At 41.6% G+C, this 19,982-nt stretch overlaps 1 long non-coding RNA gene across 1 annotated transcript in view; it reads left to right on the forward strand.

The window, feature by feature from the left end:
* The window catches only part of LOC118891990, a 219,962-nt gene that overhangs the window by 13,955 nt on the left and 186,025 nt on the right, over positions 1-19,982 (forward strand). The window contains exon 2 of the long non-coding RNA XR_005019216.1: positions 14,587-14,781. This is a non-coding gene — a long non-coding RNA (uncharacterized LOC118891990). The remainder of the gene's footprint in view (positions 1-14,586; positions 14,782-19,982) is intronic.

Below are 19,982 nucleotides of genomic sequence, written 5' to 3' on the forward strand. Positions count from 1 at the left end.
GAGAAATTCCTTTAGCATTTGTTGTAAAGCGGGTTTGGTGGTGCTGAATTCTCTTAGCTTTTGCTTGTCTGTAAAGCTTTTAATTTCTCCGTCAAATCTGAATGAGATCCTTGCTGGGCAGAGTAATCTTGGTTGTAGGTTTTTCTCTTTCATCACTTTAAATATGTCCTGCCAGTCCCTTGTGGCTTGCAGAGTTTCTGCTGAAAGATCAGCTGTTAACCTTATGGGGATTCCCTTATGTGTTACTTGTTGTTTTTCCCTTGCTGCTTTTAATATTTAATTTTTGATAGTTTGATTAATGTGTGTCATGGCATGTTTCTCCTTGGATTTATGCTGTATGGGACTCTGTGCTTCCTGGACTTGATTAACTACTTCCTTTCCCATATTAGGGAAGTTTTCATCTATAATCTCTTTAAATATTTTCTCAGTCCCTTTGTTTTTCTCTTCTTCTTCTGGGACCCCTATATTTCGAATGTTGGTGTGTTTAATGTTGTCCCAGAGGTCTCTGAGACTGTCCTCAATTCTTTTCATTCTTTTTTTCTTTATTCTGCTCTGCAGTAATTATTTCCACTATTTCATTTTCCAGGTCACTTATCCGTTCTTCTGCCCCAGTTATTCTGCTATTGATCCCTTCTAGAGAATTTTTAATTTCATTTATTGTGTTGTTCATCTCTGTTTGTTTGCTCTTTAGTTCTTCTAGATCCTTGTTGAACGTTTCTTGTATTTTTTCCATTCTACTTCCAAGATTGGGATCATGTTTACTATCATTATTGTGAATTCTTTTACAGGTAGACTGCCTATTTCCTCCTCATTTGTTAGGTCTGGTGGGTTTTTGCCTTGCTCCTTTATCTTCTGTGTGTTTCTCTGTCTTCTCATTTTGCCTGACTTACTGTGTTTAGGGTCTCCTTTTCGTAGGCTGCAGGTTCGTAGTTTACGTTGTTTTTGGTGTCTGTCCCCAGTGGCTAAGGTTGGTTCAGTGGGTTGTGTAGGCTACCTGGTGGAGGGGGCTAGTGCCTGTGTTCTGGTGGATGAGGCTGGATCTTGTCTTTCTGGTGGGCAGATCCACGTCTGGTGGTGTGTTTTGGGGTGTCTGTGGCCTTATTATGATTTTAGGCAGCCTCTGTGCTAATGAATGGGGTTGTGTTCCTGTCTTCCTAATTGTTTGGCATAGGGTGTCCTGCACTGCAGCTTGCTGGTCGTTTAGTGGAGCTGGGTCTTGGTGTTGAGATGGAGATCTCTGGGAGGTTTTCACCATTTGTTATTACGTGGAGCTGGAAGGTCTCTTGTGGACCAGCGTCCTGAACTTGGCTCTCCCACCTCAGTGGCACAGCCCTGATGCCTGGCTGGAGCACCAAGAACCTGTCCTCCACACGGCTCAGAATAAAAGTGAGAAAATAAAGAAAGAAAGAAAGAAAAAGATAAAATAAAATAAAGTAAAATAAAGTTAGTAAAAAAAATTAACAAAAAAAATTTTTTTAAGTAAATAAAAAAAAAAAGTGGACAGACAGAACCCTAGGACAAATGGTAAAAGCAAAGCTATACAGAGAAAATCAGACACAGAAGCATAAACATACACACTCACAAAAAGAGAAAAAGGGAAAAAATATATATATCATTGCTCCCAAAGTCCACCTCCTGAATTTGGGATGATTCGTTGTCTATTCAGGTACTCCACAGATGCTGGGTACATCAAGTTGATTGTGGAGATTTAATCTGCTGTTCCTGAGGCTGCTGGGAGAAATTTCCCTTTCTCTTTGTTCGCACAGCTCCTGGGGTTCAGCTTTGTATTTGGACCCACCTCTGCCTGTAGGTCACCTGAGGGCATCTGTTCTTCGCTCAGACAGGACGGGGTTAAAGGAGCAGCTGATTCGGGGGTTCTGGCTCACTCAGGCCGAGGGGAGGGAAGGGTATGGATGCGGGGCAAGCCTGCGGCAGCCGAGGCTGACGTGACATTGCAGCAGCCTGAGGCGCACCGTGCGTTCTCCCTGGAAAGTTGTCCCTGGATCACCGGACCCTGACAGTGGCGGGCTGCACAGGCTCCCAGGAGGGGAGGTGTGGATAGTGACCTGTGCTCGCACACAGGCTTCTTGGTGGCGACAGCAGCAGCCTTAGCGTCTCCTGCCCGTCTCTGGGGTCCGCGCTGAGGGCCGCGGCTCACGCCCGTCTCTGGAGCACGTTTAAGCGGCGCTCTGAATCCCCTCTCCTCCAGCACCAGGAAACAAAGAGGCAAGAGAAAGTCTCTTGTCTCTTCAGCAGCTCCAGACTTTTTCCCGGACTCCCTCCCGGCCAGCTGTGGCGCACTAGCCGCTTCAGGCTGTGTTCACGCCGCCAGCCCCAGTCCTCTCCCTGGGATCCGACCGAAGCCCGAGCCTCAGCTCCCAGCCCCCGCCCGCCCTGGCGGGTGAGCAGACAAGCCTCTTGGGCTGGTGAGTGCTGGTCGGCACCGATCCTGTGCGGGAATCTCTCCGCTTTTCCCTCCGCACCCCTGTGGCTGCGCTCTCCTCCGTGGCTCCGAAGCTTCCCCCCTCCGCCACCGGCAGTCTCCGCCCGCGAAGGGGCTTCCTAGTGTGTGGAAACCTTTCCTCCTTCACGGCTCCCTTCCACTGGTGCAGGTCCCGTCCCTATTCTTTGTCTCTGTTTTTTCTTATTTCTTTTGCCCTACCCAGGTACGTGGGGAGTTTCTTGCCCTTAGGGAGGTCTGAGGTCTTCTGCCAGCGTTCAGTAGGTGTTCTGTAGGAGTTGTTCCACATGTAGATGTATTTCTGATGTATTTGTGGGGAGGAAGGTGATCTCCACGTCTTATTCCTCCACCATCTTGAAGGTCTCTCCCGAGGTTTCTCTTAAGCCTCAGGGGTTTTTTTACAAAAAACCTTTGGCCAGGTATCATGACTAGAATGGCCATTAGAGATGAACAATATTGGTTGATTCTCAGCCCCACCAAGTAGGACATATCATTTGGTTGTTAATAAGTTGGTGTTTGGAATCAGAGGGACCTGGATTTCCACCCCTGTCTTTATATAGTAGCTTAGGTGAGTTACTTAATTTCTTTGTTTGCTTCATCTGTGAAATGGTATAATAGTCTCTATATCAAAGGGCTGTTATAAAGCCTAAGTGATATAAAGTATGTAAAGCACTTACTACAGTACCAGCCTCATAGCAGTCAATTAATAATAGATATTATTCTATGGTGAGGGCTTTCCATAGTCTGCTTATGTGGGTTTAATAATGATGTAATATTTTGTAAACACAACTTTGGGTTTACCTCTAGGAGAACCCAAAGCTGTACCTGGTCCAGAACACAAATGAATCTCATTAAGAAATAAGAGAAGCTAATGCATGAAATATGAGAAAATAATTCACATTCAGAGTGTTTTAAGCCTTCGTTGAAGTCAGATAAGGATGCACATTGTATGAATTGTTAAAAAGCAGCTAAAATCTAGAATGCTTATGTGATTCTGAGATTTTACTGGGAAAAGCTAACCATGATATAAATTTATAATTTAAAATAATTTTGTTTTAAAGCTGTACTGGTGTATCTGTAGAGTTAGAAACCAGCCATTTGATGTAAGGCTTCTTGAAGACTGGGAAAGACAATTCCATGCCTCAAAGAATTTTTATAAGTTCAGTGTAACTGTCTTTCCAGTGAATTGATGTTAATTAATGTTAACTCTGATGTGAATATGATTACTGTTTTCTTTCAAAACGAATATATTCATATACAGAAAAGCAGATCAACCATGTGTTTATGAACAGGAACCTACTTTAGCATTAATTGGGAGGTTTGTTTGCTGGATTTTGCTCCCCTTTTCTACTCCTAATTATATGCAGCCTTAAGCAGGTCACTTATGCTCTTCGTGCATTAATTTCCTCACTTAATATTTTAATTTTTAATTTTTATCTTTCTGGGGGATAAAATGACATATTAAATGTTGATTATGCGGGTCAGTGGTTCCCAATCAGGTATGATTTCGCCCCCCAGTGGACATTTGGCAATATCTGGGGACACTTTGGGTTGTCCTACGTGAGGTAGGGCCATGCTGTTGGCATCTGATGGATAAAGGCTATAACTTATGCACAACATCCTACAATGGACAGGACAGGCCCCACCCTGCCCTCCTCCTGCCATATTAAAGAATTACCATAATCATGAAATTAGTTGAAGATTTTTCTCTTTTTACCGTTGAAGAATTCGGAAAAATATTTACGAGTATTCTCTACTTTATATCGTCCTAAAATTTGTAAATTCATTTGGAAACATGATTTTTATGAACAGATTAGGGAAGTCCTCCTCCTTTCTAGGCCCAGTGCTGAGTGCTGGCGTGCAATGAAGAACCAAGTAGTTATGGTCTATGTCTTCACACAGTGTCGGTCTTGTGGATGAGTCAGACAGTGACAAGTAAACAAAGAAATGCTTAATAAAATTTAAAATACATTGTCATAAGGGAAAACAACAGGGAAGCCTCTCTGAAGAGGTGACAGTTGAGCTGAGCCTTGAAGAGTAAAATGGTGCTAATCTTTTAAAGGATGAATAGAAGGATGTTCCAGGTAGTGGGATGAATGTGTTTACTGGTTTTGAGGTGGGAAAGAACTTGGTGTGTTAGAGGACCCGAAAAAAGCTAGTATGACTGGAATGTTGTTAGTGAGAGGGAGAGGGGGTGAAATGAGGTTAGAACGAATAAAGACACAGGCAGTCACCAGAGCATGTGAGCTCTTGTAGACTCGTTAAGGAGCTTGGATGATTTTGTAAATATAAGGGAAAGCCAATGAAAGGATTTAGGCAAGAGACTTAAATGTTCTTATTTATGGTTTTAAAAGGATCCCACTGATGTTGTAGGGAAAATAGATTGGATTGGGGCAAGGATAAAAGCAGGAGATCAACTGAAGTTGATTGGAATAGCCCAGACAAGAGATGATCATGGGGGCTTCCCTGGTGGCGCAGTGGTTGAGAATCTGCCTGCCAATGCAGGGGACACGGGTTCCAGCCCTGGTCTGGGAAGATCCCACATGCCGTGGAGCAACTAGGCCCGTGAGCCACAACTACTGATCCTGCGCGTCTGGAGCCTGTGCTCCGCAACAAGAGAGGCCGCGGTAGTGAGAGGCCCGCGCACCGCGATGAAGAATGGCCCCCACTTGCCGCAACTGGAGAAAGCCCTCACACAGAAACGAAGACCCAACACAGCCATAAATAAATAAATAAATAAATAAATAAAATATTAAAAAAAAAATACTTTAAAAAAAAAAAAAAGAGATGATCATGGCCTGGACATGGGTAGTGGCAATGGAGCTGAAGAAAAGCTGATGGAACCCAGACACAGGTTAAAAGTAGAATAGATAAGAATTGATGATAAAGGGGATAACTTTAGAGGAGTGTGAAGAAAAGAGAAGAGTCAAGGATGATGTAGGTTTCTGGTTTGAAAGGCTGGGTAGATGCAGAATGGTGCCATTTAGTTAAATGTCAATGACAGAGGGGAGGGAGAGGTTATAGGGAGCAGAAACCAGGAGTTCTGTTTTGGATCTAATCATACTGAGGTGCTTGTGAGTCTTCTAATTGGAGATTCCAAGCAAGCAATTGTAGAATACCTGTCAGGAGCCTAAAGAGAAGTCAGGTTAGAGACATAATCTGGGAGTCACCTACAAAGAGGTGTTAATTAAGACCACAAGAATAGATGTAATCATGCGAGAAGAGGTGTAGAGAAAGAACAGTAGTTGGGGGCCTGGGGCTGAGCACAGAAGGACTTAAATATTTCAAATCTGGCCCGAAGAAATGCAAAACATCAGTGAACAAATGTGAACAGTGTATGTTCACATTTGTTAAAAATCCTATTCTACCCTCTCCTCTACCCGTCAAATTTAAGTTCCATATTATCAGTCATGCTTCTTTTGCTCACTGAGCTAACTAATGGGATTCCAATATTAGCCTTCAAACTCTAGCCACCTGTAATTGCTGGTGCAAGAAATCTTGGTGCCCCAAGGAGAAAAATTTCCACCTTCTCTTGTAGCTGCAGATTCTGTTTTGTTTGCACCATAAAATTCTCTTTGCAATGGATATTTTTAATAATAGCATCTTGTAAGACACTGGGACTTCACATATTGACAGGTTCTATGAAAATAACCTTTAACCTCTAAAATGTCTGTAAATCTCATTAGTTTTGCTTAAGAATGTGTGGCTCAAAAAATAATATTTCAGTTGACATCTTTGTTTTCAAAGAATTTTAAATACTTGTGAGTTTTCTTTGTTAAACCAGAAGGGGAGCATTCTTCCTCTACATGTATGAAGGTACACCACCACCAACAAAAGAAACCTAAATCTCTGCTAATTTCTTATTTAAACAAAATATTTCAGAAATTAAAAAAAAAACCTTTTAATATGACAGACAGAAAGAGCTGGCAAAGGAGGTTGAGGAGTCAGATAGGCTGGTGAAATACTAGGAGAGTGGAAGAACAGAGCCTAAATTTAGAAAAGAGTGTTTCCAGGAAGTGATCGGTTATGGAGAGATGTCTAGAAAGGTGTTGACTGAAAATGTCCACCGGATCTTTATAGCATGGAAGTGATTGGTGATATTTGTCTGACCAGTTTCAGTGGAACAGTGGAGATGGAAGCCAGTCTGGGCTAGGCTGTTTGGAAGGTGGAAAAGGCAAAGACAGTCTGTGTGGGGGAGAAGATACAGAGGAGGGGGGTGTAGGGCACTGAAGGAGGCAGCAAATATCTTTTAAGCAGCATGAAACCAGCTTGTTTCACCACGTAACACATGATAATTTTGTAGGACTTTTCATTTCATTTCCAAGACTTCTATGAAGTCAGTGGGATAGGTCTTTTATCTCCATTTTTATTGATAAGGAAATAGATAATCAATTACTTACTCAAAGTTTCAAAGCAAGTCAGTACTGAGTAACAGAAGCCAGGGCTTGAAACTAGGTCTACAGAATCAAGGCCAGTACCCTTTTTTCTTGCATATATAAGGAGAGGCAATGTTCAGGAGAGGCGGAAGTGACCCAAGAACAAAGCATCCATACCCAATTAACAAATTTCTCCACTCTAACTGGCCCTACACTTGGTTCCTACCTTTTGTAAGTGAATGAAATGGTGGATGGAACACGCCTAATTCTTTGCAGAGGACAGGAGACCCTAGGTTCATTGCACAATGAAAATGGTGCATTTCTAAAGGAAAATTCAAAGAACCACCATTTAGACAGCAATAAGCAATTGAGGAGAATTTAAAAAGCTAAGCATCAGCATGAGAGACACTCATCGTTCTTGCTTCAACTATACTGACAAGAAGTGCTGGATCCTGGAAGTGTCAGTATCAGATATGCCTTTTATGGGCTTACCTGGTACACCTTGGTCTCTCCGGAATTCAACAGCAACACAGTGAGAAACTGCATCAGCTGGACATAGGAAATGTATCTGCTGAACTCTTGAGCAGCTTGAGTTTAAAATATGAATACCATTTTTATGTCATATTCCTTGAATTTGTCAGATTCTTTTAAAGTATCTGAATTTGTTCAAGGTGTAAAAATATTGAGATAAATTGAAAAATGTTCTATTGATATTTCTTACCCTTGAATATATGCAGAAAGCAAATATCAACATGGAATCTCTAAGAAATATCCAATTAAAAAGAACAGGGTTATTTGCAATTTTTGAAGCCTGAACACCTTGCTGGGATGGTGGTCCTGGTTTAGAAAGACCTAAAAAAGTTAGGTACGACTTTTTTTTTTTTAATTTAATTTATTTTTTATTTATTTACTTTTGGCTGCATTGGGTCTTTGTTGCTACACGCGGGCTTTCTTTAGTTGCGGCGAGCAGGGACTACTCTTCGTTGGGGTGTGTGGGCTTCTCATTGTGGTGGCTTCTCTTGTTGTGGAGCACGGGCTCTTGGCGTGTGGGCTTCAGTAGTTATAGCACGCAGGCTCAGTAGTTGTGGCTCGCAGGCTCTAGAGTGCAGGCTCAGCAACTGTGGTGCACGGGCTTAGTTGCTCCACGGCATGTGGGATCTTCCCGGACCAGGGCTCGAACCTGTGTCCCCTGCACTGGCAGGCGGATTCTTAACCACTGTGCCACCAGGGAAACCCATGACATATTTAAAATGATGTCAATTACATACCGTATGATTCCAACTATATGACATTCTGGAAAAGGCAAAACTAGGGAATTCCCTGGCAGTCCAGTGGTTAGGACTCTGTGCTTTCACTGCCGAGGGCGCCGGTTCAATCCCTGGTCCGGGAACTAAGATAAGATCCTGCAAGCTGTGCAGCATGGCCCCCCCCCCAAAAAAAATCAGTGGTTGCCAGGGGTTAAGGGGGAGGGAGAGATAAATAGGCAGAGCACAGAGGATATTTAGGGCAGTGAAACTACTTTTTATGGTACCATAATGATGGATACATGCCATTATACCTTTGTCCAAATCGAAATCCATAGAATATACAACACCAAGAGTGAACCCTAAGGTAAACGATGGACTTTGGGTGATTATCATGTGTCAGTGTAGGTTCACCATCAGTTGTAACAAATGTACCACTCTGGTGGGGATGTTGATAATGGTGGAGGCTATGCATGTGTACGGGCAGGAGGGATATGGGAAATCTCTGTACCTTCTCCTGAATTTTGCAATGAACCTGAATGAATTCATGACCAGTCACGTTTTCATCTAAACCCCTATCCATTTCCCCTCCTCCTGTATTATTTTAAAGAAATTCCCAGGTATTATATTAATGAAGTTTTTTTGCTTTAATTTAAATCAGCAGAATTGCATATGCTTGCTTTATATAACTAAATGTATATAGTATATAATATACATTGTATAATATATGTTTTATGTTCTCAAATATCATACCTCTCTATCTATTGTCTCCACTGTGGGAATTGTAATAAATTCAAAATTTTCATTAATATTTATTTACTTTTTAACAGGTAGTATATGCACACAGTTCACAATTCTAAAGATTTGAAAAGGTATCCATAAAAAGTTAAGATTCCTCCTTCTCCCTCCTCTTCTCCTTCTCTCCTCCCTCCAGCCACTGTGTCTGGTTTATGTATTTGTTCATAGATATTCTGTGTATGTATAAAAGTGTGTGTGTGTGTGTGTGTGTGTGAGAGAGAGAGAGAGAGAGAGAGAATATTTTATTTACTCTGACTTTGTTTTTTTCACATAACAATATGCCTTGGACATCTTTCCTTAACAAGATTTATAAAATGTAGAGCTGCCTAATTATTATTATTATTTTTTTTAAACTCAAGTAGATTTTTAAAAAAAATTAATTTAATATATTTATTTATGGCTGCGTTGGGTCTTCGTTTCTATGCGAGGGCTCTCTCTAGTTGTGGCAAGCGGGGGCCACTCTTCATCGCGGCGCGCGGGCCTCTCACTATCGTGGCCTCTCTTGTTGCGGAGCACAGGTTCCAGATGCGCAGGCTCAGTAACTGTGGCTCACGGGCCTAGTTGCTCCGCGGCATGTGGGATCTTCCCAGACCAGGGCTCGAACCCGTGTCCCCTGCATTGGCAGGCAGACTCAACCACCGCGCCACCAGGGAAGCCCCTGCCTAATTATTTTTAAAGGCTGCATAGCATTTCATTTTGTGATGCTACTATAATTTGTTTAACCCACTTCTATTGCTGCACATATAAGTTATTTCCACTCTTTTGCTGTAATATATCTTACATAAATTCCAAGTCTCTGGTACATTTTTTTAAACTGAATGCCTTGGAACCAATGTTATAAGTACATTCTGACTTTCTTTTTCTACCCGTTCTTTGTTCTAGTCTCTTTGCCCTAATTTCCCACCCATAGCCTCCTCACCACGTTTTTGGCATGTGATTGAAAGTCAAGGGCCATGCCTTGCTCTTAAGGCAGTGACACGGTGATGATCAGGAGGGTGAACTTTCCTTGGCTCAGCTGAAGTCAGCTAAGCCTGGCAGCCCAGCCCATTGCAGGATAGTAAAGCTGGATACTTTAAATTCAACCCTTTCATTTAATGGTAAACTAAGGCCTAGGAAAATTATTTTACCCAGTTCCTCAGGATTCTTAACTTCTTACTCAGAGGAGAGAGTCACAAAAAGACTGAAAAAAGTCTAAATATATTTCTTCTTAAAGGGAGATATAAACTTGCCTTAGAGTGTGGCTTCTGTACTTAAGGAGTAAATGAGAAGAATGTTCTGCTGACATCACTGGGAGAAAAGGAGGCTGTGGTCTGTATCACTTGCCCTTATTCATATAGCGCATCTAGCAAGACAGGGGGGATAAACTGTTTTTCACTGAGTTCCCCTTAAGGTTCATATTCATAACATCTTGTTCCCAGTCTAAGCCTCTCCTAGGATGCTCATGATACCTTATTTTACATGAATAATAGTAACAGCAACAACAACAGCAGTAACAGCAGCTCACACTTACATGCTTTAAACGTGTTCATTTAATCCTTACAGGCGTCCTATGAGGGAGGTACTATTACAAGTGGAGAAACTCAGGGCAAAGAACAAAAGTAACTTGCCCAAGATCACAGCTAGTAAGTAGCCAAGCTGAGATATGGGTTTGGTCAGGCTCCAGAATCTACGTTCTTAAGCCTGATGCTATACTTCCCTTCGAATAACAATGTTTGGGAGAAGGGGAGTGGGAGTGACCTGGACCAGTTCACAGATGTTCAGATTTTTTGCCCTAGTAGTGGGGGCCAGGAGTTGGATGGACCTGGAGTTCTATGCGCTTGAGCCAGGTCTGGATGGGACGGTACTGCTCACGGACTTCCAAGGACACACCAAGAAAGATCGTAAAGCAGACAACCAGGCAGGATGCTAGTCAAGTCAGGCACACACTTCAGCCAGAGGATTAACATAGGGGAGCTGCACAGAGTCTGAGGGAGGCGGCAGAACAGAAGCTAGAGCTGTTGGGAAAGAGTAGACAGGTTCAGCATGGAGGAAAATAGACTTGCCTCAGAGTTTCCTGAAATGTGGGAGCCCAACATCAGAGACTTTTTTTTTTAAGTTAAAAAAATTTATTTATTTATTTATTTATTTATTTTGGGGGGCCGCACCACGTGGCATGTGGGATCTTAGTTCCCTGACCAGGGATCAAACCCGTGCCCCCTGCATGGGAAGCATGGAGTCTTAACCACTGGACTGCCAGGGAAGTCCCCAGGGACTTTTAAAAAGACCTTGTAGCCTCCTTTGTGGGGGAAGAGATTTGATAGGGGTGTTGCTTCACTAACACAAGTCTGTACAGTAATTACATGGGAAGGTGGTTAAACATTCAGATTCCTGAACCTCACGCCCTGAGGTTCTGAGGTAGAAGGTCTGAAACTGGCCCCTGGAATCCCGTCTCCAGCAAACACCTCAGGCAGTTCTGAAGCAGGAGTTCCATGGCCTTCACGTTGAGAGACCATAGATAAGTGTGGAGAGGCAAATTGTTTCCTTCCTCTTGACCTCAAATCCCATTTACTTAAATGCTGGAAAAGAATGATATTTGGAAATTTCACAGTAGAGACTAATCTGGATTATAGAAAAAGAGGAAAAAAATATCCACAGGGATGTGGGCAGGGGAGGCATCGCCATCTTATTTGTCTGTTGGCTGGGTCCACATCAGAGAAAGCTGCAGCAGGGATTCTTAACTTGGCTGTATCTTTAATTAATTAATTAATTAATTAATTTAAAAAATTTTATTGGAGTGTAGTTGATTTACAATGTTGTGTTAATTTCAGGTGTACAGCAAAGTGAATCAGTTATACATATACATATATCCAGTCTTTTTTTTTTTTTGATTCTTTTCCCATATAGACCATTACAGAATATTGAGTTCTCTATGCTGTACAGCAGGTTCTTATTAGTTATCTATTTTTAAAAATAAATTCATTTTATTTTTTATTTATTTATTTTTGTCTGCGCTGGGTCTTCATTGCTGTGTGCGGGCTTTCTCTAGTTGTGGCGAGTGGGGACTACTCTTCGTTGCAGTGTGTGGGCTTCTCATTGCGGTGGCTTCTCTTGTTGCAGAGCATGGGCTCTAGGACCGTGGGCTTCAGTAGTTGTGGCACGCAGGCTTCAGCAGTTGTGGCTCACGGGCTCTAGAGCACAGGCTCAGTAGTTGTGGCACATGGGCTTAGTTGCTCCGCGGCATGTGGGATCTTCCCAGACCAGGGCTCGAACCCATGTCCCCTGCATTGGCAGGCAGATTCTTAACCACTGCGCCACCAGGGAAGTCCCAGTTGTCTATTTTATATATAGTAGTGTGTAAAACTGGGAGATTGGTATTGACATATACACACTTGGTTGTATCTTTCATGTGCCTGGGAGTGTCCTGTTTTCTGTCCCCAAGAAATCTGAAGATCAAAGGAACAAGCTAGATTGAGAACTTTATTCATATTTTCATCATTTAATTATATAATTAAATAATTAGACATTCATTAGCCACATATGTGTGCCAGACAGTGTTCTAGGATTTTGGAGGTATAAAAGTGAGCAAGATAGATCAAGTCCTTGACCTCATGGGGCTCACAGTCTGGGGAGTAATTGAAAGAGATGGGATTGCACAGTGGCTAAAAATGTAGTCTCTGGGGTTGAAACTGCACAACTCAGATTGGGACTTGAACCCACTGTCTTTTAATTAAGATGACACACCTGGTCTCAGGACCTACTGAAGTTCAGGTTCTTTATGTCTCAGCACAGAAAGAATTTAATGAGACACAAAGCGATAGGTAAGAAGTGGATTTATTTAGAGAGATACATGTTCCATAGACAGAATGCGGTCCATCTCAGAAGGTGAGGGCAGCCCTGGGAGAAACACCCTCTGTGAGAGGCCCCAAAATATGGGGTGGTTAATTGTTTTTTTTTTAACATCTTTATTGGAGTAAAATTGCTTTACAATGGTGTGTTAGTTTCTGCTTTATAACAAAGTGAATCAGCTATCCATATCCATATATCCCCATATTTAAGGTGGTTGTTTTTATGGGCTATGTAATTTCATAGGCTAATGAGTTGGAGGATTATTCTGACTATCTTGGAGAAGGGGTGGGGATTTCCAGGAATTGGACCCAGAATTGACCTTTGATGGTAGGCCTCAGAACTGTCACAGTGCACAGGGAGATCAGCTCGGTGCTTTGTGACCACCTAGAGGGGTGGGATAGGGAGGGTGGGAGGGAGGGAGACGCAAGAGGGAAGAGATATGGGAACATATGTATATGTATAACTGATTCACTTTGTTATAAAGCAGAAACTAACACACCATTGTAAAGCAATTATACTCCAATAAAGATGTTAAAAATAAAGTAAATAAATAAATAAAAAGTATCCTCTTTGAAAATGTAAAAATAAAATAAAATAAAATAAAATACACATATCCTTTGCAAAAAAAAAAAAAAAAGAACTGTCAAAGTGCCTGTGGGTGGGTCATTTAGCTAATGAATTACCATGAGCATGTAATGAGGCTCAAGATCTACTGGAAGGCGAATCTTCTGCCATCTTGGGCCTAATTGGTTCTAACCAGTTTTTGTTGTTTCCTCCAGGGCTCTGTCATTCTTTAGGGATTGTGCCCTGCCCCCTTGCCTCCTGTTTCAGGGTCAGACTGCCTGGTGCAAACCCTGGCTTCACCACTTACTTACCGTGTGACCACTCTATGCCTCAGTTTCCTCATGTGTGAAAAGTGGCTGATAATGACACCTCTCATAGAGTCCTAAGGGTTAAATGTGGGAATGAATGCAAAACTTTTACTGTAGGCCTGGCGTATGAGTTAATACACAGCATTGTTTTTCCAAGGTTAGTCATCTTTTGGAGTCTTTGGTTTATAGCTCTTGGTAGTCAACTTCCTGGATTGTCTTCATTCCCTCTCTACCTAAGTGGAGCTGCAGGTCAAGGAGAGCTTCCTGCATCCCCAGTAATCTTCACTCAGAAAGGACCTCCTGTAAGCTGCAAACTCGGCTACTTGTTGCAACTGAAACTTATAAATTATGTAATCTGGTTTGTGCCCAGCCTAAAGTTTTGAATTATTCGAGTCAGTGTGGGAAAATGTTGAGGGAAAGGAAAAAGAAGTGATATTCACTCCATGTGATTTTTACGAAGTATTCTGCATGAATATTCAAGACCTTCACCAGCACCAGTCGCAGCAGAGAAAGGCTGGCCTAACATTTGCTCCCTCAAGTGTAGTCTGTTTTTCTCCAGACAGTTTTATGTAAAATATCTACATTATGAAAAAGAAAATTAGAGTGAGATACTAGGAAGGGATAGATGGAGCCACTGTGTGCTTTGATAATTCTGCATCTGAGTAATTAAGAATACCCTCAAATGCTTCCAGATTCTACTGAGCTCTTTCTCAGGAAACTGCAGAATAATTCATTCCTATTACTCACCACTTTAAGGACAAACCTCCTGTCATGGATGCGCTTTTGCAAAGGAGAACTACTTAATGGCTAGACTAATTGAGAATGTTTACATATCAAATGCAAAGTCTGGGGAGGATTTGGAAAATAAAAATAAATTCAGTGGGGATCAAGGCTGGAGTCCATTTGGCTTTCAGATTGGAACATGCTGCCTTTTAGATTGGAACCTTATTTCTTGGTCTGATCAGAGCATAGTCCAGGCCCTAAGGATTGCTTAAAAACTTTTCTTTCAGAACTCTTCCCAGATTCCATTTATCTCAAAGGAGAAGAAACAGGCTGATCTGCATTCAGCAAGTGACTGCCCCAGCGCCTCTGCAGTGTGAAGATTTGAAATCGACTTTCTCCCTGGAGGATGTTTCTTGGATGCAGGAGGGGAAGAAAAGTCAGCTAAGCCAAGCCATCTTTAAAGATCTTCTCTCGGAAGCAAGGTACAAACTGTACTCTTTAGACAATACATTTCCAATGTTCTAACCTGTGACCTTCCCTACTTCAAATGAATACCAATGAAAATCAATTCCTCCCTGAGTGAGAAACAGAATTTACTGGGGTTAGGAGGTAGGTGACAAGGGAATTTAGTATATGAAGGGAATAGTAGTTTTTCCAGGGGTTTCCGGATCTGCTAAGCAAGTTTTCTCTAAGGGGAAAAGAGCTTTAAGGAAAGTGAGACGTTTACTTCAATCTTGGAATTCAAGAAAATTGAGACTTTTGTCACAAAACGGACATTCAGAGACCTTTGAACATAAATGTACTCCTTCCTCAACAGGGAGAACACACTCCAGTCTGATCATGTTTATCATGACTTTGACAATCATGATGCTGGGAAAAGCCTAAGTACTGGGTTGGGCAGACCTGGGTTCATATCCTGCCTCTGTCGCTGTTAGCTCTGTGTTCTAACCTCTATAACCTCACTTTCTTTATCTATAAAATGGAGATAAGAGAGCTCCTCAAGATGGCGAAGTAGAAGGACGTGTGCTCACTCCCTCTTGCGAGAGCACTGGAATCACAACTAACTGCTGAACAGTCATCGACAGGAAGACAAAAAAATATCCCACATCCAAAGACAAAGGAGAAGCCACAATGAGACGATAAGAGGGGCACAGTCACAATAAAATCAAATCCCATAACTGCTGGGTGGGTGACTCACAAACTGAAGAACACTTATACCACAGAAGTCCACCCACTGGAGTGAAGGTTCTGAGCCACACGTCAGGCTTCCCAATCTGGGGGTCCGGCCATGGGAGGAGGAATTCTTAGAGAATCAGACTTTGAAGGCTAGCGGGATTCGATTGCAGGACTCTGACAGAACTGGAGGAAACAGAGACTCCACCCTTGGAGGGCACACACAAAGTAGTGTGTGCATTGGGACCCAGGAGAAGGAGCAGTGACCCCAGGGAAGACTGAACCAGACCTACCTGCTAGTGTTGGGGGGTCTCCTGCAGAGGCGGGAGGTGGCTGTGGCTCACCGTGAGGACAAGGACACTGGCAGCAGAAGTTCTGGAAAGTACTCCTTGGCGTGAGCCCTCCCAGAGTCTGCCATTAGCCCCACCAAAGAGCCAGGTAGGCTCCAGTGTTGGGTTGCCTCAGGCCACACAACCAACAAGGAGGGGACCCAGCCCCACCCATCAACAGTCAAGTGGATTAAAGTTTTACTGAGCTCTGCCCAACAGAGCAACAGCCAGCTCTACCCACCACCAGTCCCTCCCATCAGGAAACTTGCACAAGCCTCTTAGACAACCTCATCCACCAGAGGGCAGACAGCAGAAGCAAGAAGAACTACAATCCTGCAGCATGTGGAACAAAAACCACATTCATAGAAAGATAGACAAGATGAAAAGGCAGAGGGCTATGTACCAGATGAAGGAACAAGATAAGACCCCAGAAAAACAACTAAATGAAATGGAGCTAGGCAAACTTCCAGGAAAAGAATTCAGAATAATGATAGTGAAGTTGATCCAGGACCTCGGAAAAAGAATGGAGGCAAAGGTCGAGAAGATGCAAGAAATGTTTAAAAAAGACCTAGAAGAATTAAAGAACAAACAAACAGAGATGAACACTACAATAATTGAAATGAAGACTACACTAGAAGGAATCAATAGCAGAATAACTGAGGCAGAAGAACGGATAAGTGACCTGGAAGACAGAATGGTGGAATTCACTGCTGCGGAACAGAATAAAGAAAAAAGAATGAAAAGAAATGAAGACAGCCTAAGAGACCTCTGGGACAACATTAAATGCAACAACATTCACATTATAGGGGTCCCAAAAGGAGAAGAGAGAGAGAAAGGACCAGAGAAAATATGTGAAGAGATTATAGTCGAACACTTCCCTAACATGGGAAAGGAAATAGCCACCCAAGTCCAGGAAGCACAGAAAGTCCCATACAGGATAAACCCAAGGAGAAACATGCCGAGATACATAGTAATCAAACTGGCAAAAATTAAAGACAAAGAAAAATTATTGAAAGCAGCAAGGGAAAAGTGACAAATAACATATAAGGGAACTCCCATAAGGTTAACAGCTGATTTCTCAGCAGAAACTCTACAAGCCAGAAGGGAGTGGCATGATATACTTAAAGTGATGAAAGGGAAGAACCTACAACCAAGATTACTCTACCCGGCCAGGATCTCATTCAGATTCAAAGGAGAAATCAAGAGCTTTACAGACAAGCAAAAGCTAAGAGAATTCAGCACCACCAAACCAGCTCTACAACAAGTGCTAAAGGAACTTCTCTAAGTGGGAAACACAAGAGAAGAAAAGGAACTACAAAAACAAACCGAAAACAATTAAGAAAATGGTAATAGGAACATACATATTGATAATTGCCTTAAACGTGAATGGATTAAATGCTCCAACCAAAAGACACAGGCTTGCTGAATGGATACAAAAACAAGACCCAGGGTCTTCCCTGGTGGCGCAGTGGTTGAGAATCTGCCTGCCAATGCAGGGGACACGGGTTCGAGCCCTGGTCTGGGAAGATCCCACATGCCGCGGAACAACTGGGCCCGTGAGCCACAGCTACTGAGCCTGCGCATCTGGAGCCTGTGCTCCGCAACAAGAGAGGCCGCGATAGTGAGAGGCCCATGCACCGCAATGAAGAGTGGCCCCCGCTTGCCGCAACTAGAGAAAGCCCTCACACAGAAACGAAGACCCAACACAGCCAAAAATAAATAAATAAATAAATAAAAGAAAAGAAAAAACAAGACCCATATATATGCTGTATACAAGAGACCCACTTCTGACCTAGGGATACATACATACTGAAAGTGAGGGGATGGAAAAAGATATTCCATGCAAATGGAAATCAAAAGAAAGCTGGAGTAGCAATACTCATATCAGATAAAATAGACTTTAAAATAAAGAATGTTACAAGAGACAAGGAAGGACACTACATAATGATCAAGGGATCAATCCAAGAAGAAGATATAACAATTATAATTATATATGCACCCAACATAGGAGCACCTCAATACATAAGGCAACTGATAACAGCTATAAAAGAGGAAATCGACAGTGACACAGTAAAAGTTGGGGACTTTAACACCTCACTAACACCAATGGACTTATCCAAACAGAAAATTAATAAGGAAACACAAGCTTTAAATGACACAGTAGACCAGATAGATTTAATTGATATTTATAGGACATTCCATCCAAAAACAGCAGATACTTTCTTCTCAAGTGCACATGGAACATTCTCCAGGATAGATCACATCTTGGGTCACAAATCAAGCCTCAGTAAATTTAAGAAAATTGAAATCATATCAAGCGTCTTTTCTGACCACAACGCTATGAGATTAGAAATCAATTACAGGGGAAAAAACGTAAAAGACACAAACACATGGAGGCTAAACAATACGTTACTAAATAACCAAGAGATCACTGAAGAAATCAAAGGGGAAATCAAAAAACAGCAAGAGACAAATGACAATGAAAACACGACGATCCAAAACGTATGGGATGCAGCAAAAGCAGTTCTAAGAGGGAAGTTTATAGCTATACAAGCCTACCTCAAGAAACAAGAAAAATCTCAAATAAACAATCTAACCTTACACCTAAAGGAACTAGAGAAAGAAGAACAATCAAAACCCAAAGTTAGTGGAAGGAAAAAAATCATAAATATCAGATCAGAAATAAATGAAATAGAAACAAAGAAAACAATAGCAAAGATCAGTAAAACTAAAAGCTGTTTCTTTGAGAAGATAAAAAAAATTGATAAATCATTAGCCAAACTCATCAAGAAAAAGAGGAAGAGGACTCAAATCAATAGAATTAGAAATGAAAAAGGATACGTTACAACAGACACCACAGAAATACCAAACATCCTAAGAGACTACTACAAGCAACTCTATGCCAATAAAATGGACAACCTGGAAGAAATGGACAAATTCTCAGAAAGGTATAACCTTCCAAGACTGAACCGGGAAGAAATAGAAAATATGAAGAGACCAATCACAAGTAATGAAATTGAAACTTTGATTAAAAATCTTCCAACAAACAAAAGTCCAGGACCAGACGACTTCACAGGTGAATTCTATCAAACATTTAGAGAAGAGCTAACACCAATCCTTCTCAAACTCTTCCAAAAAATTGCAGAGGAAGGAACACTCCCAAACTCATTCTATGAGGCCACTATCACCCTGATACCAAAACCAGACAAAGATACTACAAAAAACGAAAATTACAAACCAATATCACTGATGAATATAGATGCAAAAATCCTCAACAAAGTACTAGCAAACAGAATCCAACAACACATTAAAAGGACCATACACCATGATCAAGTGGGATTTATTCCAGGGATGTAAGGATTCTTCAATATATGCAAATCAATCAATGTGCTACACCATATTAACAAATTGAAGAAGAAAAACTATATGATCATCTCAATAGATGCAGAAAAAGCTTTTGACAAATTTCAACACCCATTTATGATAAAAACTCTCCAGAAAGTGGGCGTAGAGGGAACCTACCTCAACATAATAAAGGCCATATACGACAAACCCACAGCAAACATCATTCTCAATGGTGAAAAACTGAAAGCATTTCCTCTAAGATCAGGAACAAGACAAGGATGTCTACTCTCGCCACTACTATTCAAAATAGTTTTGGAAGTCCTAGCCACGGCAATCAGAGAAGAAAAATAAAAGGAATACAAATTGGAGAAGAAGAAGTAAAACTGTCACTGTGTGCAGATGACATGATGCTATACGTAGAGCATCCCAAAAATGCCACCAGAAAACTATTAGAGCTAATCAATGAATTTGGTAAAGTTGCAGGATACAAAATTAATGCACAGAAATCTCTTGCATTCGTATACACTAATGATGAAAAATCTGAAAGAGAAGTTAAGGAAACACACCCATTTACCATTGCAACATAAAGAATAAAATACCTAAGAATAAACCTATCTAGGGAGACAAAAGACCTGTATGGAGAAAACTATAAGACACTGATGAAAGAAATTAAAAATGATACCAACAGATGGAGAGATATACCATGTTCTTGGATTGGAAGAATCAATATTGTGAAAATGACTATACTACCCAAAGCAATCTACAGATTCAATGAAATCCATATCAAATTACCAATGGCATTTTTTACGGAACTAGAACAAAAGATCTTAAAATTT

Source organism: Balaenoptera musculus, chromosome 3 (assembly GCF_009873245.2).
Source record: "Balaenoptera musculus isolate JJ_BM4_2016_0621 chromosome 3, mBalMus1.pri.v3, whole genome shotgun sequence".
Lineage (NCBI taxonomy): Eukaryota > Metazoa > Chordata > Mammalia > Artiodactyla > Balaenopteridae > Balaenoptera > Balaenoptera musculus.